The 26,529-nt window shown below is 38.3% G+C and overlaps 2 long non-coding RNA genes across 7 annotated transcripts in view; one reads left to right on the forward strand and one right to left on the reverse strand.

Moving 5' to 3' along the window:
• Positions 1–3,790: 3,790 nt before the first annotated feature.
• Positions 3,791–26,529, reverse strand: part of LOC140637763 (uncharacterized) — a 71,431-nt gene continuing 48,692 nt past the window's right edge. Inside the window, exons 1-5 of one of the 3 annotated variants that reach the window (XR_012034799.1) lie at positions 8,113–8,543; positions 5,917–5,947; positions 5,616–5,702; positions 4,493–4,604; positions 3,791–4,268 (exon numbers count right to left, since the gene is read on the reverse strand). This is a non-coding gene — a long non-coding RNA (uncharacterized lncRNA). Of the gene's footprint in view, positions 4,269–4,492; positions 4,605–5,615; positions 5,703–5,916; positions 5,948–8,112; positions 8,544–26,529 lie in introns of those variants that run through there. The other 2 variants (XR_012034797.1, XR_012034798.1) reach the window with 2 other exon arrangements.
• Positions 8,377–26,529, forward strand: part of LOC140637762 (uncharacterized) — a 50,728-nt gene continuing 32,575 nt past the window's right edge. For all 4 annotated transcript variants that reach the window (XR_012034795.1, XR_012034794.1, XR_012034796.1 and 1 more), the window contains exon 1: positions 8,377–8,552. This is a non-coding gene — a long non-coding RNA (uncharacterized lncRNA). The remainder of the gene's footprint in view (positions 8,553–26,529) is intronic.

Below are 26,529 nucleotides of genomic sequence, written 5' to 3' on the forward strand. Positions count from 1 at the left end.
CCTGCTAAGTGAATGAGTGAACTTATATTCATAAAAAATTGTTAGAACTTCGAACAATTTCTACATGAGTTATTTCCTTTAATTCTCATAGCAGCCCATGAGAAAAATATGATTATTCTCCACCATACAGATAAGAAACCTGAATTTTCCAGTTATTTGCCGAATATTACATAGCTTTTGGAAATGAAATTAAGCCAACTCTAAAGCTCAACTCTTTTTTTTTTTTTGTAGTTTCAAGATTTTATTTAAATTCCAGTTAGTTAACATAGAGTGGAATATTAATTTCAGGTGTAGAATTCAGTGATTTAGCACTTGCATCTAACACCCAGGGCTCATCACGAGTGCTGTCCTCAGTACCTGTCACCCATTTAGCCCATCCCCCCCCCTGCCCACCTCCCCTCCAGCAACCTTCAGTGTGTCCTCCACAGTTAAGAGTCTGTTTTACTGTTTGTCCCTTTTTATTTTTTCTCCCCATATGTTCATCTGTTTTCTTTCTCTAGGGCCCAACTCTTAATGACTCCTCACTAGTCACATTGCTCATGCATCTATCATTTTTACATTATTTGTGCTATCTTTTGGAGAAGTTACCTGGATTGACTCATTTGTAAAGAACCAAAAGAGAAAAAAACGAAAGACATTAGCATACATGAAGAAAATCTCCCAACTCTGATTTCTCTTTCAAAAGATTTTCATTGCAGACAAGATTTTAAAGGAAGCAATAGAAAAAATATTCCGTGAATCATTCATCTGCAGTAGATAGCTTCTTCATTCAAGTGAAGGTTTTCTTTCCATATTCATACTTTCTCATTTGGGGTCATAGAATCATAGCTGTTAGAGATGAAAACAGCTTTAAAGTCTGGTTCATTTACAGTCATATATTTTTGGTTTTGTTTTGTTTTGCTTTATTTTGTGATCTCTCAGTTTAGAGGTGAAGCGGTTCTCTCTGAATCACTGCCCCAGCCCCAGGCTCCTACTTGCCCGGGCAGCATCACCTGAAATTCAAGGGCCGAGACTCCCAAATATGATTCATGCAACAAAGGTAAAGAGGTGAAGTAACAATTAAAGTATGCATTGATTTATTTCAGGATAGAAATGTAAACTCAAGAAATACAAATCTCCCAGGGAAATCTAGCTGTCTTTTTTTGGTTCCTTAACCAAATCACAAAGCAATTCAATCACACTCAAATGAATTGAAGTGAAGAGTGACTGACAAGCCGCTAAAGACAAATTTCTGGGCCGTTTTGTTCAAGGCACACGGTTCTATATGTTAGAGATTTTGCTAAAACCCTCACAAAGCCGGTGGAATATGCTCCATTAATTTTGAGAAGTGATTTGTTTCATTGCCTAAGTGACCTGTTGTGAAAATGCAATCTATGCCACAGAAAGGGCTTGTGGGTGCCTGTTGCCAGCGTATCGCTTGGCAAAGTAGCCCTAGAGCTAATCAAATCGATTTTCTAGAGAAAGTGAATTTTTCATCTTAGGGCAAGTGTACATTTTGCCTCTCTCCCAGATCTGGAGACTTAATTCTCAGAGAAAGAAATATATCTTTCTCCAAAGGATTCAGTACCTGAAATGGTTACACCAGTTTTAGGAGTTAGAACTTACTGGTTTCAAGTGAAATAAACCCCTTGGAACTTGCTTAAGCAAAGTAAGAGCATTTATGTTGAGGTTCTAGGGGTGCTTCACAGGAACGGAGAGAGTCCCAGGAACCCCATCTTGGGTTGGGATGCAGCTCCTGGTGCACACCGGTCGGGACCTGCAGTTCTCTCAGCTGGCCCCACTGGCAGCGAAGCCTAGCTTCACGCCACAGTTATTTTTCTAGCAATCTAACACCTTTGTTTTCCCTTAGTGCAAAGTGTTTGAAGCTTCCTTGAAAGCTTGCACACAAAGTGAAAATACTTGAAAGAAAAGTAACAAAGGAAACTCACTTTCCGTCTGTTCTTCTAGTTAATAAGAATCTTTCCTCTCTTTCCTATGAGCTCCACAAAGCATGACATTTGCTTTCTTCAGATTTGGGGCAATTTTCACTTGCAAATAATTGGACTAGTTAACCCTCTCGGTACTATCTCTTGGATGGGAAGGGAAAACATGGTTCTCTGGGGGTAGAAAAGCATTTTGGCAGAGAAGGCCTATGACCTGACCCAGCCCCAGCAGCTATTTGTTGTCTGTCACTTACAGTGACTTGTCTGCTCCACTGTAATTATTCCAGATTCATATTTTATGCATGTTGAATATTGAGGAAAAAAATAAATATGCCAGGAATTCACATCTTGGGAAAGCATGATATATGTAAACAGCCAGCTAATGCCAATAACTGAAAAAGCTATTGAAAAATTTGTGACATGGAAGTAATACACTGATGATCAATACCAGCTGTTGACCCTTCAATACGAAGCTGTAAAAAACAAACATCAGTGCCCCTTATTACGGAGCTGGCTGGAAGTATTTGTTGTATGAATCAGTGGCTAATTGAAAATAACTTAAAAATTCTTCTATCCCTAATTCCAACGTCTCAACAGTAGATGGTACCTGGCAAAGGAATCCCCAAAGTTTATCTGCAAGAGGAGATGATATAAATTATAAGAAAAAGATTTGAATTCACTAGGATATTTTAGCTCCGTTTTTAGTATTTTAGGTACTGGAGCATAGGCTTTGGAATTAGACATGGAAAGTTTGAATCTTTGCCATATTTCAGTTGGAGGGCATTTGATATATTTTTAATATGGCTAAACTTCATTTGTAAAGTGGGAGAATAATAAATCATAGAATTAATATGGAGAACAAATGTAGTCTTATATACAGAGTGAATAGAGTGACACACACCAGGCTCGGTAAATAGCTAATATAAGTGATACTATTATATAAGTAAATACTGTGGCATGTAACAGCTCTCCACTATAAATAAAGTAAGCATTATAGCATATAGGGTCCTGGAGGAACTGAAAATCCCAGATTTCTAGTGATATCAATACACTTACTTACTTTTCTTTCCTACATTATACACAAAATAATTTCAGAATTACAAAACTTATATTTGCATCAAGAACAAAATTATTAAGTAGAAAGCCCAGGAGAACAAAAATCAAATATGTAAATACTGAAAAATAATAAGATTTAGGGTTATAAAATACACATGTAAAAAGTCATTCATTTCATCCTACGTTAAAAATTCAGAAAATATAATTGGAAAATTTTTACGCACACATCCATCTCTAGTGAATAAACTCAATCAACAAGTTTACAGAACTCTCTGTGCAAACCAAGGTTTTCAATCCTGGTACAATTGACATTTCAGATTGGGTAATTCTTTGTTGTGGGAGACTTTCCTGTACATTGTAGGGTGTTTAACACCATCCCCAGCCTTTATTCACTAGATTCCAAAAGCCTTTCCTGCCCTCCACCCTAAAGCCATGATAATGAAAACTGGCTCCAGATATTGCCAAATGCCCCGAGAAGCAAAATTGCCCCCAGTTGAGAACCACTGAGATAGCCTTATGTTATAGAAGAGCTCTGTCTTAAGTGGAGAGAATAATTTCTCTTTCTTTCAAACCAGTACTATAAAAATCTCAATTCTTTTCAGTTTTAAAGACCTTTATATAAAAAAAAATCATTAAGAAAAATAACCTAGAAGAATAAAGATACGTAGACACATAAATCATGAGAAAAGATATAATATAGCTAATAAATATATAAATAAAATTTCTAGCTCACTAATAATAAGGGCAATAAAAACATAATTGAATAATAAGAAAAAAACATTTTAATCATCAATGTTAGTAAAAGTGCTTTGACATAGATTTTCACTTTCCCTGCTGGTGGTGGTATGTATCGGTATACACTTTTTCAACAGGCAATGTGGCAGTAATATCAAAATGTTTTTAAAATACACATCATCTTTTACCTAGTAATTTCACTCTTGAAAATTTATCCTACAGATATATTTACATACATGCAAAAATAACTGTGAATAAGGGTATTTTGTGATGTGATATATAAAATAGCAAAAATTAGAAAGACTATTAATGTCCAAGAACAGGAGTTAGAATAATTATGAAATCACTAGTGAATATAATATTCTTCCTCTATTATTATACTGTTTAATAATATGTATTTCTTATAACAAAATATCTTTAATAATGATGATGATGTATGTGTATTTGTATGCATGAATGCAAGAGGTTAAATTTCTCAGGAAGCAGCCCCAGTAGATTCAGACACAAAGGTTGGTTGCTGGATATTTTCTTAAAGATAGTCCTTTGGAACAATATCTGTAGAACAGAGAGAGAGAGAGAGAGAGAGTAGTTGTAAGCAAAAGAAATCAAGCCTTGACTTATGCTCAATGCTGACTTTTTTTGACTCTCAGGGAGCTCTGGAGCTAGAATGGCCATTGAATGTCCCAAAGATGGGCCAAGCTATATCCCCGCATCAATCATTTACTGGATGTAGACTTCCACAGGAGGTAGATGACCTTGGATAAGGATGCTCTTCTCACCAGAGTGTGGTCCATGAAGGTGCTAGGTCTAGCAGCTGAGACGAATCTTTATGGAAGGGCCACCCAGGTGGTGCATCACAGCATCCATCACAAAGTATGTGTGATTCGGTCTCTGTGAGAAGAATAAAGCGACATCCTTCTTTGGTGTCCAGGTTTTGAACAAATTGAAAAGTAAGATAAAAACACTTCTCAGAGTGAAGGCTAAGCATATCGTCTTTATTACAAAAATAAATAACTTTAAGAAATGAGAAAGACCCTGCTATTGAAGAAAATGACAAGTGGGCTTTCTAATACACCAAAGTTAGGTAGAGTTCCCCATTAGTCTTCAGCATTGTTGGGCTGGGACAGATTTCCTACTGGGTGCCCACTCTAGTAAGATTTATCACATGGAGGAGCATTACTGAAAGTGTGCTCCTTTGTAGGCAACTGGGTCCCAAGGGAATGAAAAGAAGAAGGGGCTCAACGACTCCCTAGTTTCCACGTCCAAACTCACCAATCTGATTTCTCCACCTTTGCTAAAGAGTGAAAGTGTCTGGAGAGACAAAGGTGTATAGAAAGACAAAGGACCAGAGTGACTGACTTAGTCTACACTAATTGGCTTCCTCCACAGTGTAGAAAATAGCAGCAATTTAGAAATAACATTTATTTAGTAGTGGTATGCATGTGAGAAAAAAAGAATGTAGGCAAACACACCAAAAATGTTATATATGACTTATGCTGTTGAGGCAATACTAATGCCTTTTATTATTTTGGGGAGGGAAGGGGAATTTTTACAAGTGTCTTATATTGACATTTTGTTTTATTGATCTAAAAAGAATATTGCAAAAAAAATTTAAAGCCCACTTTCCTCACAATAAAATAGATTGTATACGGAGCACAGAAATGAATGAAAGATGAAGTGTGCAAAGAGGTGGGAGAAGATGAACCAAATAAATGGAGAAGAAGAGAAGAAATAATAAATAGGACAACAAGAATAGCAAATGCAGGTGGTTGAGAGATAAGTTGAAAAGATAGCGGGCAGGACACTTGTTCCTACTGAATAAAAGTGAAGTACACAGAGCCTATCAGTACAGCTACAAAAACTAGTGGATTATGTTAGAAAATTAGCTTTTTTTAAACTTACCCTTAAAAAGTAGAGGGCTTGCTTGCATGGCAGTTACTCTGGCTGCATTCCAGTTCAATAACAAAACTTTAAAAATGGCCCTTGGATCTATCAGAGATGAACCAGAGTTGAGATTAAAAATGCTCTGGACACCTAATTTTTTTTTCTCTCTCCCCCCAACCCTACAATGTAAACGTCATTGATAGGACTTGGTTTGCTGTATACACTACTATTTCCCTAGTTACTCTTACAGGATATAATAGGCCATCAGACAGTGTTTTTTAAATGATGGGAAATGAGCTAGATGTGACTGTTTACCAACCTGTGACAAAGAATCCAAATCCATCCTTGATCTGTAATTTTAAAATTATAACAGTTAAATGAACTCAAATTTTTAAAAAGTCTTTGCAAAAAAGGATTTTAGGGCAAAATGCTCATTTTGCCCCAAAATGCTTTTTTTATTAACATAGAAGATAGTGTAAAAATGGACTTTTTTGATAAAGAACACAGTCTATTTTCTATAGCAATGAAGAAAGATCAATTAAAAGTTTATGATTTCAAATAGAAAGGCGAAAACATCATTGTCATCTTTGTATGGGATGATCAGCATCAAATACATAGGTGCATAGACAAATGTCCACAACTCAAGCAATTATAACATATCAACCAAATGGAGCGCTTTCTGCCTATGCCCCTGCCATTAACCATAATGGCCATTATCTTTTACTTTATTGCTTAAATTTTATAGCCTTCTTATGAGGGAAGAATTTTATGATTTGAGCTACTCTTTGGGAATTCAGCTTATGTGCACAGTGACAAGACCAACATAAATCTACCTGATGCTTGGTTGTAGTTTGAAGAGGTAGGTTTAAAGAATCCATATATTTTTTAATTTAGCATGCCTCTTCAAAACAGTCTCTGTGAAATATCGATAACATAGAAGAATGATTTTTGTTGTACACGTAGATTTTTACGTGTCTTTCTGTTATATATCACTCACATTAAGTGCTAACTATATGCTGAGAATTCTTATAAGCACTTTTTATATATTTTGTAAATCTTCATGAAGACACTATGAAAAAAGCCATAATTCTTCCTTTTTATGGCTCTTTTTTATTGAAGTATAATTAATATGCAGTGCTTTATTAGTTTCAGGTGTACAACATATTGATTCAACAATTCTGTATATTACTAAACACTCCCCATGACGAGTGTAGTCACCATCTGTCACCATACAATGTTATTAGTATTATTGACTGTATTCCCTTTGCTCTACTTTTTATCTCTGTGACATTTATTTTATAACTGGAAATCTGTACCTCTTAATCCCCTTTAATGAATTCATTTATCCATCTACCATCTAGCAACCATCAATTCTCCATATTTAAGAGTTTATTTGTTTTTTTTTGTTTTTAGATTCCATGTGTAAGTGAAATCAAATGATATACATCTTTCTTGTCTTGACTTATTTTACTTAGTGTAATATCTTCTAGATCCCTATTGTCACAAATGGGAAGATCTCATTTTTTAAAAAATTTTCCGTTGTATATATACATATGTGTATGCACTATATCTTTACCCATTTCTTGGCTGATGAACATTGAGGTTGCTTCCATATGTTAGCTACGGTTAATAATGTTGTAATGAACATAAGGGTGAAGATATTCTTTTAAATTAGTGTTTTCATTTCCTTTGTGTAAATACCCAGTAGTAGAATTGCTAGATCATATATTATTTCTATTTTTTAATGTTTTGAGGAACCTCCATATAATTTCCCCACAGTGGTTACACCAATTTACATTCCCACCAACAGTGCACAATGGCTCCCTTTTCTATACACCCTTGCCAACACTTATTTCTTGTCTTTTTTGATACTAGCCATTCTGACTGGTATGGAGCAAAATCTCACTGTGGTTTGGATTTGCATTTCCCTGATGATTAGTGATCTTGAACATGTCTTCACATATCTGTCAGCCATCTGCACATCTTCTTTAGAAAAATGTCTATTCAGATCCTCTACCCATTTTAAAATTTGATTGTTTTTCCCCCTTGTAAAAGACATAAAAACTGAGGAGAAAAGGTTAATTAAGTTGCCAATGATTTGCACACTTCATCATTTATTCAGTCATTTAACAAATGTTACTAAATGCCCTTTCATAATAAGCATTATTCTGACGATTAGGAGTAAAACTGTGAATAAGCAGACAAGTTTCCCGCTTTGAAATGCTTAAATTCTTGTAACAGAAATAGGAAATAAGTAAAAACACAATAAATAAAATAATTTCTGTGTGAAGAATGAACCCGTGGAATATATGCTATGAAAACATTAAATATAATGCCAAATACGGTGGTTATGGTCACAGAGTGTGACTTTAGATAGAAGATCCACCAAGGAAAGTTTGAAAAAGTGAAAGTTGAACTGAAGCTCAGTGTTGAGAAGGACCAGGCATAAGAAGATCTAGGGAAGGAGAGTTTCACCAGGGTGGAGTATGTAGAAACAGAAAGAAGTCCAGTGTACCTGGGGACTAGAGCACAAGAGATAACAACAACATAAAAGCCAAATTGATGAGGGAAACCCAAGTCTCCTGGTTCTCGAACTTGTGCTCTTATGTAATAACTGGCATTTAGGATCCTGTCAGCCTTAAGAGTGTCCCTAGCTCAGGACTAGACCACAAGAGTTCTGAGACTTAAAGCAAGGTAGCTGCTATGGCAAAGTGTGAAATCTCTTGAGAACTTTCAAGTATTCTAGAACTTGCATAAATTTCACATTCTATTCCAAATATCTCTCTCTTTGTTTTATCATGAGAATACATACTCTCCTGCCCTTAAAGATTTGAATTTCTGGGAGGATGAGCCATATTGTTTCTGAGACTCTGAGTAGAACCTCCATGGAGCACATCTGAGCACACCTGGTGTATATACAGCATGTTTTGAGAAACATGATTAGCAAAGCTCATGGTAGGCACTGAATAAACGCTTAACGAACAGATAAGTCAATTTATTCAGTTTGTTCCTCTGCTCTGAGCACATGGGGGTATCCCAGCATAACCTTAAAGGTCTTATTGGGAGGTGGCAAAGCATAGTGTTAATTATACCTATGAGTTGTATATATTAAGGTTTATCTAGGTTTGAAAGTTTGACTAGCATTTGCTCGCATGTGACCTAGAGTAGCTCATTTAAGCTTTATGTGACTAAGTTTCCTCACCTATAACAATTGGTATAATAAAGTGCTATGGTACTTTTAAAGAATGAGGATTGGATATGATAAAGTCTTCAAGAAACTTAGCATGATGCTTAGGATACTGAGCGGGTTAGGTACTGTACAGAGACATAAAAGTCCACTCTTTTCCAACAACTAAAAAGGAGGTACTTTCAGGACATGTGGAGAAGTATCTTGACACTGAGAATGGTAAAACAGAATGGACCAACATCTGGAAGTGGTATCAGGACAGTATTCAATTGTATTGTGGTGCATTGCTGTCTGCTGCTTAGTAGGCCCTTGAACAATTATTAGATAAATATATCAGTGAATAGAGGAATGATCAGTAGGGTAGTAGGACACATGTCATTGGCCGGTAATTAGTTGATAATGTAATTTTTTATTTCATTTTATTTTATTTTATTTTATTTTATTTTATTTTTTTGATAATGTAATTTTTTAAATGAGTTCATTGTTTCTTGTCATTTATAAGGGATTCCCTTTCAGCCTTACATGGCATTGTTGCCAGAAATATTTTATGATCAAATATCGTAATGATATCATGTGTATTTTCATTTTAAAATCTCTCAGAACCTCTGTGATAATGAAATTATTGTCTAAAGGTACGCTGATAAACTACTCTCTGGAAAACAAAACAAAACTCTAATTGGAAGTGTTTGTAGATTTCCATGATGTCAACAGTTTCCCTAGAGCCTATTTCAGAATACCATGTGACATCACTGAATGTAGAGGTGGAACGAGACAGGAGGAATCCGCTCCTGTGAACTGGTACGATCCAGCTTCGGCAGAGTACTGTTTTATCTTAATATAAGTATTTTCTAAACTTACATAGTCAAGTGGGAGAGTGAAATTCTTGTCTCATGGATTCAAAGAATTAATCTGGTGGACAAAGGACAGTGAATAAAGTAATAGAGTTTTATTAAGTGAGGATATAGAAAAAGCTCTCAGGAGTTGGGGCGGGGGGTCCCTGACAGGTTGCCAATGGAGGCTTGTAGGGTCGGTCTTTTATTGAAAGCTAATCAGGGAATCCAAATCCTTTAACATCTCTATTGATATCACCCTTGAGTCAGAACTAGTGAGAACACCTTTATGACTTACTTCCCTTTTTAGGGTCCGGTAATTCTTTGTTGGTCACAAGTAGCTGCTACCACAAGACCCCACTTCTGACATCTAGGGCAAGATGGTCTGGTTTATTTCTTTGTCTCTGGTTTCCTTATGCTTCCACATTATGGGGATTTTTGTGAGCCTGATCCCTTGGGCCCCTACCTATCTCTCCCCACCTAGCCCTGCCGGTCCCTTACTCAATAGCTTCCTTGACCTTTTGTTTAACAGCATGCCTATTAGTAAAGTGTGGAAATGTTTTATGGGGCACCTCTTTATGAACGTCTGCCCTAGATTATAATGCTCTATTATTTTTATTTCCACAAACTTTCCTGAGTGGGCAACAAAGAGTTAAGTTTAAAGCCAATGCATATCTACATCTGGTAGACCTGGACCTCAATCCTAGCTTTGATACTTTCTAGCAGGACAGAGTTGGGACAAGCTCCTTAATCTCCCTATGGCTCACTTTCTTCTTCATTTACAAAATTAGGATCATAATACCCACTCGGCGGGTATGCTGTAGGATTTAAAAAGATTAGGCAGTGTCTGGCACATAGTAAAATGTCAATAAACGGTGACTGCCACCACCATTATCCTCATTATTCATAAAATAATAAATGGAGTGAGAAGGTTTTGAAATAATTAATCTAGGAAGGGCTGTTGAGTATCTGGTCTGGTTTCTAGTTTTTTAGTTTCTGTAGAAAAGTAATAAGTAACTAATGCAGTTGTGTCATAAGTTAAACAACAGAACATTGAGCAGCAATTTGGTGAAATAGATGGATGATATTAAGTCTTTGTCATCTGTGGAAGACGGATTATTTTAATGCACCCAATTCTTTCCCCGTTGTGGGACTTTGGAACTTTCCTATCAAGAGGCAGAGTATATTTTCTCTCTATATATTGCTGTGGCCAATGAAGTGTTAGTAGAAATGAGCTAACAGAGGCTTATAAAAGCAACGGCACACTTCTGCTCGTCCTCTTACACCTTTGCTATTGTCACTAGAAGGACGTGCCTGAGGCAGCCTGTGGCAGGTTGAGAGACACATGGAGAGGAGCCAAATTGCTCCAGCTACTTCGGCTGACAGCCAGGCAACCTCCAGACCTGTGAGAAAACCCCGCCAAGATCAGGAGAGCTGATTCCAGATGCATCAACTGTCAACTTCCTGTTGTATATCATAGAGATTTGTGGTAGTTTCTCACTCAACAATAGCTAAGTGATACATAATCAGACAGACAGACAGACAGATATCACATCAAACTCTCCAGGTGGTGGTGGGGGAAGCAACAGCTACTTTACAAGGTTGTCGTAAGGATTAAAACAGACAAGGTACACAAAGCCTCTACCATTAAAGAGGCATTTCAAAGGAGTTGGTTTCTGAGAATGAAAAAGTCAACTCCCAATAAATGTCTATAAACTTTTCAGAATGCAAAATATTTTAAAGTTTGTGATTACTACTTATTAGATCCCCAAAAGGAAGAGAATATGAATATTATATTGGAACCTTTGATACCAGATTTCTGTACATTAATAACAACAAAAGAGACTTCCTTTTTGAGTTTGTATGTATTGCTTTTAAAAGGCTGATTTTATATGATAGTCATTACAACAAGTCTCTCTTAAACAATGAACTGCCTACGATAAGACTTTATTTTTCCATTTTTGCCCCATTAATACAATGGCCTTGTTTTCCATTTACATAATGGACTCAAGCAGTCAATGATTGGTTAAATTGCTCATTCTGCCTCTTGCCTGCAAGGCTTTTGCTGTGAGCAAGCATCAAGCACAAAATCTGACTGCCATGGAACATTAAACAGGTATTCTCCTTTTTAAACTTTGAGATCTCAATTTCCTGGAGTTATCCAATAGAAAACAGATGCAAATTAAGAGCTCAATTCACAAAAATAATAGGTAGCATTTATATGGCTTCCTATGGAGATGGCTCGGAAAAAGCGTGGAAGGCACAGCTAGCACTTTCCAAATGAAATGTGTGTTCCTACAGTTTCATAAATATCCTTCTTGTTCTCTTCCAAATATTGACCTTTCTGTGCTGAATGCAGAGGTAAGCACAGGCGTGAACAGATACAAACAGGTAGGATCATAACAGAAAGCCCCCACTGCCCCTTTAGGACACGCGTTGATGGGTTTTTAAGGCACCTGTTTTGGACACACTGAGGGAGGGGCGCAGATTGATGTGTTCTGACTTCTCCTGCGGAATAGCCTGTGAGGGGCCAGGACGCTGGCGGGGTTCTGGCCCACTCTCCGCCTCACTGGCAGACACTCTCTAGCACTTGGAGAAAGTCATTAAGGAGGAAGCTCTGTTTCTGGTTTGTGGAGAGTGTGTGTGTGTATGTGTGTGTGTGTGTGTGTGTGTGTGTCTGGGTTCTATTTGTTCTTTTGCTTTAATAAGAGAAAGAAAGAAGAAAACCCAGAAAAGATAAATGGTTCTGCTATATGTTGATAAACTGACAGCAATCCTAAAAGAATTCAGATCGTGTTTCACCTACATTAATTAGTGAAACTCTTCACACAGATTGGTGGGTTTTTTGTTTTTGTTTTCGTTTGTTTTTAGAAAGTTTGCAACCTTAGATGGCAATAACAGAAAAGGACATAAAAATGCGAGTCTAAAATGTTGCATGTATCTGGGGAAATGGAAAAGCAATGTGAAGAGATGGAACTTGCACACTCAACTAAACTCTGTGTTTGGTGACTCATGGGGTCTGAACAGTTTGTAGAATCACATTGAGTTTATTGACGATTCCTATCAGGGAGATCTTTGGTGCGTATTCATCATAACTGGACACTCAGTGTGTCCTGATGGGAATGAAGTGGATCTAGCCTCAGCAGATACGAAGGCAAAAGATTGGTCCTCTGCATAGTCGGACCACATGGTGATAAACAGTTGAGTTCTTAGAAATCTCCAGGCATTTGACATATAAGAGATAAAATAGCTGCCGCTAGTTCATTTGCTTTGTGATGGTTCTGGAGAGTTAAATCTTCAATACGTAGATCTTTGCTGTGAGGAAGGTGTCACCTTCCACCCCAGCTCTTACAACTCAGTTGTCTGCTGGCCACTGGCACTGAGTGGATTCCTTTATAAATGCAAAAAGTAGGTGCCGATACCCATTGTGACAAGTAGCTCAAGACCGTTGTCTATTTATATTCAATCCTCCATCTCTGCCCTCATTTCTGCAGCTTTCATATTCCAGGAGCAGGATTTTGCTGTTGTTCAGAACTACCCTTTGCCAGATTGTCCATGTATAACTCTTGGGTTATCTGTGGTAGGTATGGTAGACGTCTCATGGAGACGAGCCTTGGCTATTTCCTGACAATGTCAATATTTGGATATCAGGTTATGATGAGTATCATAGCAAAATCAGTCATATTTGTCTCTAGTTTTACTAGAAGTGATACAAAATATGGAAGCAGGATTCAATTAACTTTACAACCATCATCAGGCAAAGAGAATCTTCTGGCTTCTGGTTGGACACAGGGTCGTTCCAAAATGTAGTCTCAGTGCTATCTTGAAGAACGGGAGGGTGGAGGTGTCATTGGATTTCTTTTTTTTTTTTAATTTTTTTTTAATTTTTATTTATTTATGATAGTCACAGAGAGAGAGAGAGAGAGGCACAGAGACACAGGCAGAGGGAGAAGCAGGCTCCATGCACCGGGAGCCCAACGTGGGATTCGATCCTGGGTCTCCAGGATCGCGCCCTGGGCCAAAGGCAGGCCCCAAACTGCTGTACCACCCAGGGATCCCGTCATTGGATTTCCTATTCATGATATAGGGTGAGCAGTGCTTCCAAAATATCATAGATCTTGAATACTAGTAATTCGTCCCACTGGAAACCCATTCTTACTATGTATTTCTGTTAATTAGCAACACCTCTAGTATTGATTAGATATAAATAAACCTCACCCATCTAACAACCACCTCTGGAGCAGGGGCTTTCTGCTCCAGAATTCCTATGAACTATGGATTTCTGAAATAGCTGAATTAGGTTACTAATTCACACACACACACACACACACGTGTCCTTATACCATATTTTCTCCAAATTTATAAAATAAATTGCATACATATAACAGTTGTCAAAACCTTCATCCAGCCTTCTCAGCTTTTTTAATCTTCACAATATTTTGAGCCATCCTGTTTTGGTTATTGAATTTTGGTTTCCTATTTGGTATCTCTTCTGTTTTACAATTTGATTTCGACACCCATGCCCCCTCCTTTGTCCCTCCCCTATGTTTTTTCCATCTCTAGTTACATATAAAACCATATAGGCTATGCCAGGCTTCAGTTCTTTTAGAGGAGGGAGGTTAGAGAAAATAGCAGTTCAATTACTTCCAGAATGTTGAAGAGTAAAGTATGTGTCATTAGGAGCAAGAGGAAATGGGATGAAAAAGAATATATTTCTGTAGAATACAGTAGAAAGAACATGCACAAGTTTTGGGATCAGTTCTCTTTGTATTTGATGTCTGACTACACCATTTACCTCCTGTTTGACCTTGTGTACATTGCTTAACTGCTTTGAATCTAAGTTTCCTCATCTGTAAAATGGGGATAAGCTTTATTTACTGAACATTATAACATGTAAAAAGTGCAGCGTCTGACATACTCTACTCTAACAAATGGTATTAGTGACAATGTCAGTAGTAGCTTTATTGTCGTTATCGTTGATATGGTTTATCCTACAGACTAAACGTGAAATTGTAAAAAAGTCACAGAGACCCATAAAGTGGGAAAAAAGGCGTTTAATGACATGTGGAAAGACTTGCTATTGAATTAGTTTTCTATAGACAGCAGACTCTACTAGCAATAATGCAGTAGAAATTAAAGTTTCTATATGCACAGATTACTTATCATTCATTGGTCTTTAAAACTATGTCTATGTGCCGTGATTGTCTGTGGTGATATTTTCATTCATGAAAGGCGACAAATACGGATTTATATGTGCATATATATAGTATACTTCCTCCAAGAGAGGAAGGCCGATGAGGGGCCTTTAGTTTTAGTAGGAATCTGGATTATACTCTTTAAAGGAAACAAGTCACCATTTTCAGAATAAGCATTCTAGTATGACCATTAAGTGCCATACGTTTTTCATAGAATAAAAGTGGGTTGTAATCTTGGCTCTACCTCTTACAAGCCACAAAACCTCAGTTATAACATCAATAAAATAGGAAGAAAAACAAAACAGTTGTGAGGATAAAACGAAGTCATGTAGAGAAAGCATTTATCACAGTACTTGGCACGTAGTAAATGTTAATTATATCCATCTGACAGCCAAGGAGAAAAACAGAAAATCTCTTAGATATTCCGATGATATGTGTGTGTGTGTGTGTGTGTAATATTTAAAAAATTATATATGTTTTATATATATGTTTAAAAATTGCTCTAAGGAATGTTTGATTCCATCAAAAACTCCTGAATATTTTGACCATCAGGAGCATGTTGGAATGTGGATGCACTTTCATCAGGCACAATGAAGGTCAGTGCTTAATGTCAGACCACTGTGCCTAGTGCCACCGTCTACAGATGATCCCAATGGGGTCTGAGCTAAAGACCACCTGACCCTGCCTAAACATGCCTGCCCACCTTAGATTCTCAAGCTACCATGAACACAAAGCTTAATTTCTCTTAGCAGGCAGGTCCTGCCAACGTACTGTGAAAGGGTAATGAGAATCCAGGATGCCCGCTGACACGCTATGGGAGGGACACAGTGTCAATGGGGCACTGAGCTTGAGCCAAACCCAAAGCCTGTACTGCATAGATGCTCTACAACTCCTAGAGCCAGGAGCTTGTCACCTTTCGCAGCCCTTACACCTTGTAGATATTCAAGAGGTATATGTCACATGCTGGAGGAACTCTGAAAGTCACTCATAAAAAATAACAACTACAATGAAAAAAGCAAACGTGCATTTTCTTCTCCATGTATGGTTCAATCACTGGGCCAAACACTCTGATAATCTCCACAATTATCGAATGAAATGGGTCCTATCATTTCCCTCATTTTTACGGTTGAAGACACTGAGACTTAAGAAATGAAATACCTACTCAGTTGCACAACTCACCGAGATTTCGATTCAGGTTATTTGGCTCCAGAAAGTAGATTTTTAACCTCTAAGTTATAGCATCTCTTCTTTGTAGCTAACAGTCCTGAACCACCACCAAGTCCTGCAGGCCGCTGTTATTCAAGCTCTGAACCAAGGTGTTATCCAACCAAAGGCACTTTACGCATTACAGCCTAGGCAATGTCCCAGCCAAAGGATAACCCTCCACCACCTTTAAAATTCACTGAAGGCCCTTCACAATCTTGCTTCCATTTTACTTTCTGGTCTCATCTCTCTTCATAAGCCCCTCACACATTTTCTCCCAGTCTAAGCTCTAAACCTACTAAGTTACTTTAATTTTCCAAAATTAGCCTGCCTTCATTCCTGCCAGGACCCTGCACAGTCCTTTGCACTCACCAGAATACACTCTCCACCCTTTGCTCTCATCAGCGCCCAGGTGTTCGGCCCGGCTTTTAGCTCACCTTGTGCTCTGTACCCATGTACTTGAGGCCAGACTATAGGATCAGTGATTTTCTACTGCAACCAAGCCTTGATGTTTGATCCTGACACAGGATGTACTTCCTCCCAATGACATTTCCCAAGATTTCACATCACTTTGAAACAGTGCATTTATTAAGAAGCAAGAGTAGGCAGTGATTGATGCATGCACATCTATGAGAAGTCCTGAATTTAAAAGCACTAAACTAAGACTCAGACTCCTTCTGTAGATCACAGGGTTTAGCACCAGACTGTTATCTGGAATCTGAGTCCTGGCTATATAATCACGGATATGCATCCCTCACGGTCCATATTGAAGATATTCAGGATCTTCAATATTGAAGACCATTGAAGACTACAGCCAGAGAATACGGGGAATGATAACATTTGAGGTTTCCTCCCCGATCCTCATTGTGTGTATGTGTATTTGAACATTTAAAATTAAGAATGACTTTAGCATTTCGGGGGTGGGGGCGGGGAAATGAGCCATAAATGCAAACATGAAAGCATCTTTTAATATGAGCTTTTAAAATTTAGCATGCTGAATGACTTATTTATCTATTTATTATCTAGAAAAATCTCCTGAAGGGGATATTTAAAAATACATAATGGCCTTACAGTTTTCAAAGTGTTTCCACCTCTCTTTTAATTCTCTCACACCCCGTGGCTTAGAGGGCAGCTTTTAGAACCGTTACTTGACAAGTGACGGGGAAAAAAGGGACAGGAAGGTTGAGTGATTTAGACACTGAACTTTTAAAACTCATCATCTTCTAATTTTTCTGACATTTTCCACATCTCTCTGTGCTCTCTTGTATGTTATCAGACATCCAAACTTGAACCCCCAAAATCTGGTCTTTATTAGGAAAAAAATATGCCTCTGCCAATGAGTCTTACATTGTGGAAAATAGATATATTTTCCCAATTCTTTTCTGTCCTCTCTTGGTAAACTTTTGTTAGCAGTTATAATCACCCTTCTTTATAAAAATATATGAAGCTTTAGAAACCAGGGTTGAGAGGGTGAGAATAGGATGAGAAAGGGTGAGAAAGGATGAGAATATTCCAGTGGGTCTCGGGTCGCTTCCAACCCCAAGAAGGATATCAATGTCAGTGTCACGCTTCCAATTTCCCTGGAAAGTTCTCACCTCTTTCTCCACATCCCAGGCCTCCCTAATCTTGCAACCCTGTATCTGAATTGCCTCTGCTTGTCTCTGCCTTTTCAAAAACCCGAGGTGCTTATCTCAGATATACCGTTACAAGCTCCTCATCTTTTCTACATTTGTCACTGATATCAAACCGGGCTGTCAGGGCTGATTATCAAGATTGTAATCTTTTTTATATATACTCCTCTGCTCCCTGAATGAGAGAAAGTTTGTATGCCGGCCTTGAAGCATGTTTTATTACAATCTCTTTTTGCCATCCTTGCTTCCTTTTAGGCTTGTTGATGTTTACTAGGCCTGCTGTTGTAATCCCAACAGGATTTGCATAATAGGATGAATTTCTCTGACATCACTTTAAACCAGACTCCCTTACCTTGTGCCTGTGTTATGACAATTGCCTCCTAACTGGCCTTCCTGCCTCTTTTCAAAGCATGTTTCTCAATATTGACAAATAGAATTATCGTTTTGAAATGCAAATCTTCTCATGCCGTTCTCTGGTTCAAAACCTTCCTGTCTCCCAGCAGCTCTTAGCACCAGAGTCCATGTGCTGCAGACTGATCCCTCAAGCCTTCTGCCAGGTGGTCTTCATTGACCTCTTTAGTGTTACTTCTCTCCTTGCCATCTTTCTTTCATCCATACCTCTTGCAATTTTCTCAACCTGCTAGTTTCTCTCTTTTGACTTTAGGAGTTTGTGCATGTCAGCTCACAGTCTAGGATCCCCCCCTCCCTTTTTTCTCTCCCTACCCACTGTTTTATTATTCTGCAAGACTTACCAGGCAATGTCATCCTTGACCTCACAAACACCATGAGTCTGGGAGGATTCCTTACGTGGGCTCCAGCAGCATCATGGATACCTGAGAACTTCTTTGTAACTTGAAGATGGGGACTCTATACTATTTATTTCTATGCCTCAATGCCTGGCACAAAGTGAGCACTCGGCAATGATCAATAAATGAATTATTAATGTTCTATGCTTGGTGTATGAACATGCACAATGCTCTTTCTATAATCCCACTTGGTCAGAGATTGGATTTTTGGCCTACTAGTGTTCAGGCAGGATAGCAAACTGGGAGTCAAGAGGTCTGGGTCCAATTGCTGTTACTCTCCATGTTTCTGTCTGAATCTCTATTTCATTTGTGTATTTTAAAATATATATTCATTGAATCTCGATAGGGGCCAACACAAATTCTAGGTGCTAAGGATGCAGTGATGTACAAGATAGGGAGAGTCACTGTCTCATGGAAATTAGTGTGTTTGAGCAGACAAAAACCAAATGGATAGACATAGAGTACATACTGAGGTTTTGCAAGAGTCATTAAAAAATAGTAAAACAGGATAAAGAGGTTAAAGAATCAAGGATGTACAATTTTAGATAGAATGGGCAGAGGAGGCACTTCTGACAAAGTGATATTTGAGCAGAGACTGAAAGGAAATAAAGGAATGAGCACGCACAATTTTGGAGAAAGAGCATTCTGAGTCGAGGGAACAGCCATGTTAAGACGCCTGAGATAAATTCATGCATAGCAAGGCCGCCATTGTTTGAGCACAATAAAAGAGGGTAAGTAGTAAAAGACCAGGTTCCAGAGTTGGCATGACCAAGTCATGCAGGGTCTGTAGCTCTTAGTAAAGTGCATCCTTTTTACTCCGAGTTAGAGGAGAATCTACTGGAGGATTTTGAGCAGATTTGCGCCACGACCTGATTACACTCTTCAGGTAGCACACTGGCTCTTCTATGTAGTAGATAGAGTTGGAGGAGTGAGTGTAGAAGCAAGGAGACCAGTTAGAAACCATGGCTGATAATTTGGGCTAAGATGAATTAGCAGAGAAAGCAGTGAGAAATAGGTTCTAGATCTATTTTAAAGATTTCGTAGCATGGAATTTTTGGTGATGAATTTGCACGTGAAATGGGTACGAAATAGAACAATCCATGACGACTCTAAAATTTCAGACCAATTCCTGAGATTAGGAAGATTGAGAAGAGCAGATTTTGGTTGAGTGGAGTAGACTGAGAGGATCAGTTGATGTCAGGAGGTATAGATACAGTTGTAGGTATAGATGCAGGTACATGTTGATGTAGATACAGATGTATACACAGGTGCACTGTCAGCAGTAAGATAAATGAGTCTGGAGAGGAGGTGAGATGAAATCCTGAAGATTACCTAATATGGAGACATTTATAGTCATAGGATTGGAAGCTATAACCAAGGGAGTGAATGGAGGCAGAGAAGATAAGGGGCATGAGCACAGACGTAGAAGCCAGGAAAAACCGTTGGAGGAGACTAAGAAGGACCCAAGAGAAGATGTTATTCTGGAAAGCAAGAAAAAAAGTGGTTTCAAGGGAGGAGTGAGTGACTGTTTCAAAAGATGCCGATAGGGTGACTATAAGGAGAACTGGGCCTCCGCCCTAGAATCTAGTAATGTGCAGGTTACTGTAGCCCTGACAAACGCAGTTTGAGGGAGTGGTAGGAACAAACTTGGTAGGAGTGAGTACATGATTGATTAAAAATAATTATATACAAAGAATACAAACAATTCATAAAATAAGACTGTTACATTAAGTAATTTTTGAATTACTTTTTCATCTCTAATTTCTATGGTTTTAAAAACCATGTCCATGCATTATACCTCAGTACTTGGGTTGCCAATTCAGAACATTTTTAGTTCAACCCAGTATCCCGAGTGTCAAATTACCTTGAATGCACTTTATTTTTCCTTTGAGACTTCAGAAGGCACTTTAGCTTTTTTAGAGCCCCAGGGCCTCCTGTACCTACATCAGTTATCACTGCGCTGTAGAACTTGTGAAGTGTCCATTCATAGAAGTCTAGGTAACAGAAAACTTCTTGCATCTATAGTCCCTTTATCCTTTGTTTCATTTTCCCCTCTGCATATCTTATCCTTGATGCCCCCATCCATCCATCCATCCATCCACATATCTAGCCTTCCCTGACTCATCAAACATTGGAAATCTCAAGACCTCTGAGCATTCTCTCTTCTTTATTTGGGGACACAGATGTGGAATATCTCCTGACCCATAGAGGAACCTCCTAGTACAGATTAAACTGAGCAGGTCCAGGAGATAAGCAGGTCCAAAGTTATAAAAAGAAGGGGAGAGATATAAAGAGAAGCTGAAGCATTATAGCCAGAAGGCTATTTTCATCATAATCCCCGAGTGAACCTTACATTAAAGCTATAAATATTGTGCCTAACATCGGATCCAAAAGTGAGTATTTGGAGGACGTTGGTGTGGTGTACAGCCTGAGAAAAGCAGTGTAGGATGAAGTCTTATGAGAGGTGTTAAAAGTCCACTTTTACATTATGGAGATTTATGGAACAGGGGCAGTATTGATAGTAAAAGGGGGTATAGGATACCAGGATAAAACATAATTAAAGTAATGAAGATCTTAAGGTGCTTTTAGTTTTTCATTTTTCCCCTTTATTTCCTCTTTTCCTATTCTTCCCTTTCTGACTCTTATTTTTCTCTGACATAACACAAAGAAAAACTTGATATAAACCGTGATGATGAAATTCAGAATAAAACCTTTCTTAAAAAAAAAACACACACACAATTGAGTGTTAATAAAATTGAGGCACCTCTTTAAATTCAACTTCACTTCTTAAATTCTATATCTAACTGTGATCTTCAGAGGAAACTTATATTTTCCAGAAGTGACATTCTTGACACTTTCTCAATGGGCAGAAAATATGCATCATACAAGATTTTAAGTGCAACCTTCAGTACAGCAATGCGCTTTAAGTGCAGTGAATATAAGATAGAACAGGAGAAAAATGGTCTATTTTTTATTTATTTTTTACTCTTGGCTACTTCAGCAGGACAAGGGGGATAATGGTTTGAGCTTACATGCAGGGGTTCAGAATTACAGCCAATGAAGCGGAAAGAAGCCAGTCTGTCAGGTAGAGAGCTACATGGCTAAGACAGGAATGGACTTTTCGGGCCGGAGAAAGAAGATCCTGATACTCAGCCCTGCCTCTGTGAGACACTTGAGACGGTTGGAGCAGTGGAGCAGACGTGCCCGGAGATATTAAATAGATAGACTGAGAGACGGAGCCTAGAGCAAGATGGTTTCAAGTTCTGGAGGGAAATGAGTTGCTGCAATCCATAGACCCGAGAAGGCCCATTATGTGGGAGGCTCCTTGTAGGACGTGGGTCTTCCTAAGCGAGTTCTCTGCCAGAGCCATGAGGACTCTGACGCTGTTCGGGCGGGTCTGAGTCCTGAAATTGACTTCGCATTCGGAAATAAGTTAAGCTTTAGTCCTGATCTTGAGAAAAGAAGATTCTGGTCCTTATGATAGAAAGAAAGAAAGATTCAACCACAGAACCTCTTTCTAAATTAAGGGTGATGGATCCTAAGACTTAATACTGAAGAACGAGACCCACTAAATTCTTTCTCCTTTCCCTGTGTGTCGCAGTCCAATAACGAGGCTATGCTAACCCAAGTCCTGGGGTGACGACAGCTTTGAAAGAAAAGAAGGCATTCCCTGGTACGCAGCTGGTAGGGGGCCGTGAAACGCCCTCCTCCCTGGAATGACCCTGTCAGGTGATGTCCTTGAGCCCCACGTTCTTCTCAGAGTCAGAGTCGTGGAAAAGCATTTCTCACCTCTGTTGCTCTCCCCTAGAAAACTCCGGATAATGCTTCGCACTGAGTTCGTAGTTTGCTGAGCACACTAGGAAACACCTGCCTGACTATAGCTGAATTGTAGCTTTACAGATTTTATAATCTAACTCTGAGTAAGGGCCAGACAGGGCTAGGTAGGGAGAGATAGGTGGGGGGGCGACATGGTCAGGCTCACAGAAATCCCCCAAACGCCGAGGTGGAGGGAAACCAGAGACGAGGAAACAAACCAGGTCATTCTGCCCTAGGTGTCGGGGGCGGGGGGTGGGGATGTCTTTCTTAGGACAGTCACCTGTGACCAACAAAGGATAACCAGATCCTAAAAAGAAGGAAGCCATTAAAGATGGAATCACCCGTCCTCACTCAAACCAAGCCATCGCAAGAATCTGAAGGCCACAAGCTCCCTGGTCAGTTCTAAATAAGACTGTCAGAGGGGGCCCACGTTGGCGACCCAGCCGGGACCCCTCACTCCTGAGAGCTTCTTCTGTGTCGTCGCTTAATAAAACTCTATGACTTAACTCAGTCTCCTTTATGTGAGAGATTGACTCTTTGACTCCGAGAGTCCAGAACCCAGCTCTCCTGCTTCAACTCCATGTTGCCCGCTACCTTACTCAAGGACTTTTATCACTGAATCCCAGCACCTGGCACATTTTTAGTATCAAATCGGTGCTTCGTAAAATGAAATGTGAGGAATTATTACTATTCTTCTGCTGCTAATGGATTGGTTTTGTGCTCCTATATCCCCTGCGGGTGCCTGGTACCTGCTGTACTGTTATGTTTTGTCGGCAACAAGCTAGCCTGGACCCCTGAGTACATCTTGGTGCCGTGCGATACGGTGTCCTTAGCCACTGCACCCAAAGAGCACTTGAAATGTGGCTAATGCAACTGAGAAATAGAATTTTTATTTTAGTTAAGTTTAAAAATGGACACTAAATTCAGTTATGGGAAACTTTAAGTATGTTTGGGACAACTTAGATTGTGAATCTACCTTTCCTTTAAACTTTATGAAATTTAAATACAGATCAAGTATTTCTGATGAAAATTCAGTTTCCAAAGTGAGATGTCCTAATGTGTAAAATACATGCCAGACTCTGAAGACTTATTTGAAAAAGAATATAAAAGTGTCCTTAATGATTTTGCTAATGCTCACACATTGAAATTGATAATAGTTTGGACACATTACATTAACCAAAATATATTGCTAAAATTCATGTCACCTGTCCCTTACTTTTTTGTTGCATTCTTAAATATTGGCTGCTAGAATATTTAAAACTGCGTATGTGTCTTACCCTATATTTCTATTGGACTATGCTGCTTGAGACGATCTCCAGTAATGACCAGGTTCCAGTTTTCATTAATACTATGAACTTAGAACTAAATTTGAGTCCATTTCAGGTGGTGATGACAATAATGATAATAACAACAAAGATGATATTTTAATCTTACTACTAACATGGAATTTTAGAGTTTACAAAGCATTCCTACCTAGAATATTCTATTAAACCCTAGAAATCACTGCAATGTGCTAGACAATGCATGGAAGCTCCAAGAAGCGAATGATTTACTCAAAGTTATTCAGTCCATTATTGGCAGAGCTGAGATCAGAACCCATGTGTCCTAATTCCAAAAGCTTTTCCCACCTACCTCAGTGGGCTTTTTTGTTGTGTTGTCTGTGATTTCTTCTAAAATACATCATTTTGATTAAATAGCATATTAATCATAATTACATACATTTATGAAGTCCTTTGAGCTTAGTAGTTATATCATGCAGAAAAGTGACCAAGGATTAGGATTTTTTTTTTCATTGTTAGACTGTCTTTCTGATTATTTTTTTCCCCAAAAAGCCTGCAACAGTAATGTTAGAATCCTGCCACTGGAATTTTTCATAACCCTCCGGAGTGAATCTTTCACTCAGGTACTATTAGAGCACCTAAAACCATAACACATCTGGGACTTCTTTCAGCTTACCACACATGTTGAGTGACCATCAGAATGTGTGCCTGCTGGTAAATGACTGTCTTATGTTACAGAATTTAGTTTGAGTTCATGCGATTTATTAACATGTGGGCTTGCTTGAGAGGGGCTATAAGGGGGAAGAGTTTCTTTGAGAGCCTTTCAGATTGTCTCAATCAGTAATCGGTGGACCAGATTCTGTAGCAGTTCTCATAATAAGAGTAAAAAAGGAAAAGAATTATATAAAGCAGGGTAACATGACCAAAACAGATTCCTTTAATTTATGTCCAATACCTTGTATGTGTGGAGAGCTTTCATCATATCATTTCATTTAAACAGAAAATAATTTCATGAGAAAGATATTATTACCATTTTATAAGTAGAGGCCCACAGTTCAAGGGGTAAGTTGGATTCAATCCTGAGTCTATAGCTGTAGCTTGATCTCTTTAAATTTCCTTCTGTATAAAAAGTGTCAATTGTGGTTCAATGCAATAAACACTAGACTGAATCAGAATCAGATCCAAATTGCAGGCATAATACTTAAGATTGCATAATACTCAAGATTCAAAAATATTCAAAAAATATTCATAATACTCGAGATTTAAATTACAGATACAGTATTCAGTCTCTACCCAACATCATTGTACATTTGTTCATTCATTCATTCATTCATTCATTCAACAAGTGGTTGCTGATTGCCAAGCTCTCTGTTCAATGCTGGGATGTTGTGAGGATTCATGAAATGCATCTATAAAAGTACTTTCTAAAACAACAAATGTTTAAAGTATTCTCCATGTTTAAATTACTCATGATACAATAGTCTGTGGTGATGTGGAGAACTACTGATACCTATTCCCAGCTACAAAGATTAAAATAATAGACACCTTCCTGATCCACTTGGTTTTTCAGGCCAGAATTCACACAAATCAACTTAAGAAATTCCTCTCCTCATTTTCATGTCATATTTACAGCTTTAACTATTGGACATCTGACTGTTCCTCTCCATCCCCATTGCTATTATTTAGCTTAGGGATCACCTTTCTTTTTCTTCCATAGACTATTTTTTAGAGCCATCTTTAATTCATAGCAGAATTTAGTAGAGGATACAGAGATTTCCCATATACCCCCTGTACCACATACACACAGGCTCCCCAATTATCAATGTTCCCCACCAAAGTGATACACTTATTAAAACTGGAGAACCCACTTTGGTGCAATATTATTGCCCTAAGTCCATAGTTTACATTATGGTTCAGTCTTGGTGTTGTGCTTTCTGTGAGTGTGGGCAAAGGTATAATGATGTGAACCCAGCATTTTAGTATCATACAGAGTAGTTTCATCGTCCTAAAAATTCTCTTTCCTCTTCCTAATCATCCCCCATCCCCCAAAGTCATGTAGTTGAATTATACACTATATAGCCTTTTCAGCTCAGCTTCTTTCACTTAGTAATATGTATTTAAATCTCCCGCATGTCTTTTCATGGCTTGATAGCTCCTTTCTTTTTAGCACTGAGTCATATTCCATTCTCTAGATATACCACAGTTGGCTGTTTTTTTTTTTTTAAAGATTTTATTTATTTATTCATGAGACACACACAGAGAGGCAGAGACACAGGCAGAGGGAGAAGAAGGCTCCCTGCGGGGAGCCTGATGCGGAACTTGATCCCAGGACCCCGGGATCACACCCTGAGCCAAAGGCAGATGCTGAACCACTGAGCCCCCTGGGGCGTCCCTACTACAGCTTATTTATCCATTCACCTATTGAAGGACATATTGGTTGCTTCTAAGTTTTTGCAATTATGAATAAAGTTTCTACACACATCCATGTACAGATTTCTGTACTGACATAATTTCAATTTACCAAGGAGTGTGATCGTTAAACTTATGTATTAAGAGTGTGTTTAGTTTTGTGAGAAATGCCGAACTGTCTTCCAAAGTGGCTGCACATTTTCCATTCCCACCAGCAATGAATGGGAGTTGATCTTGTTCCACATCCTTGGGAACATTTGATGTCAGTGTTTTGGATTTTGTCCATCTATTAGGTGTGTGGTGGCATCTTGTTTTAATCTGGATTTTCCTGATGACATATGATATGGAATATCTTTTTATTTTTTTTTTTGTCATCCATATATCTTCTTTTCTGAGGTTTCTGTTAAAATCTTTGGATCTTTTTAAAGTATTATTGGCCTATTTGTTTTCTTATTGTTGAATTCTAAGAGTTTTTCAAAATATATTTTGGATAATAGTCTTTTAACAGATGTGTCTTTGTAAATATTTTCTATTTGACTCATCCTGGATGGGCAGTTACAATTATCTCTTAACTA

This window comes from Canis lupus, chromosome 8 (assembly GCF_048164855.1).
Source record: "Canis lupus baileyi chromosome 8, mCanLup2.hap1, whole genome shotgun sequence".
Taxonomy (NCBI): Eukaryota; Metazoa; Chordata; class Mammalia; order Carnivora; family Canidae; genus Canis; species Canis lupus.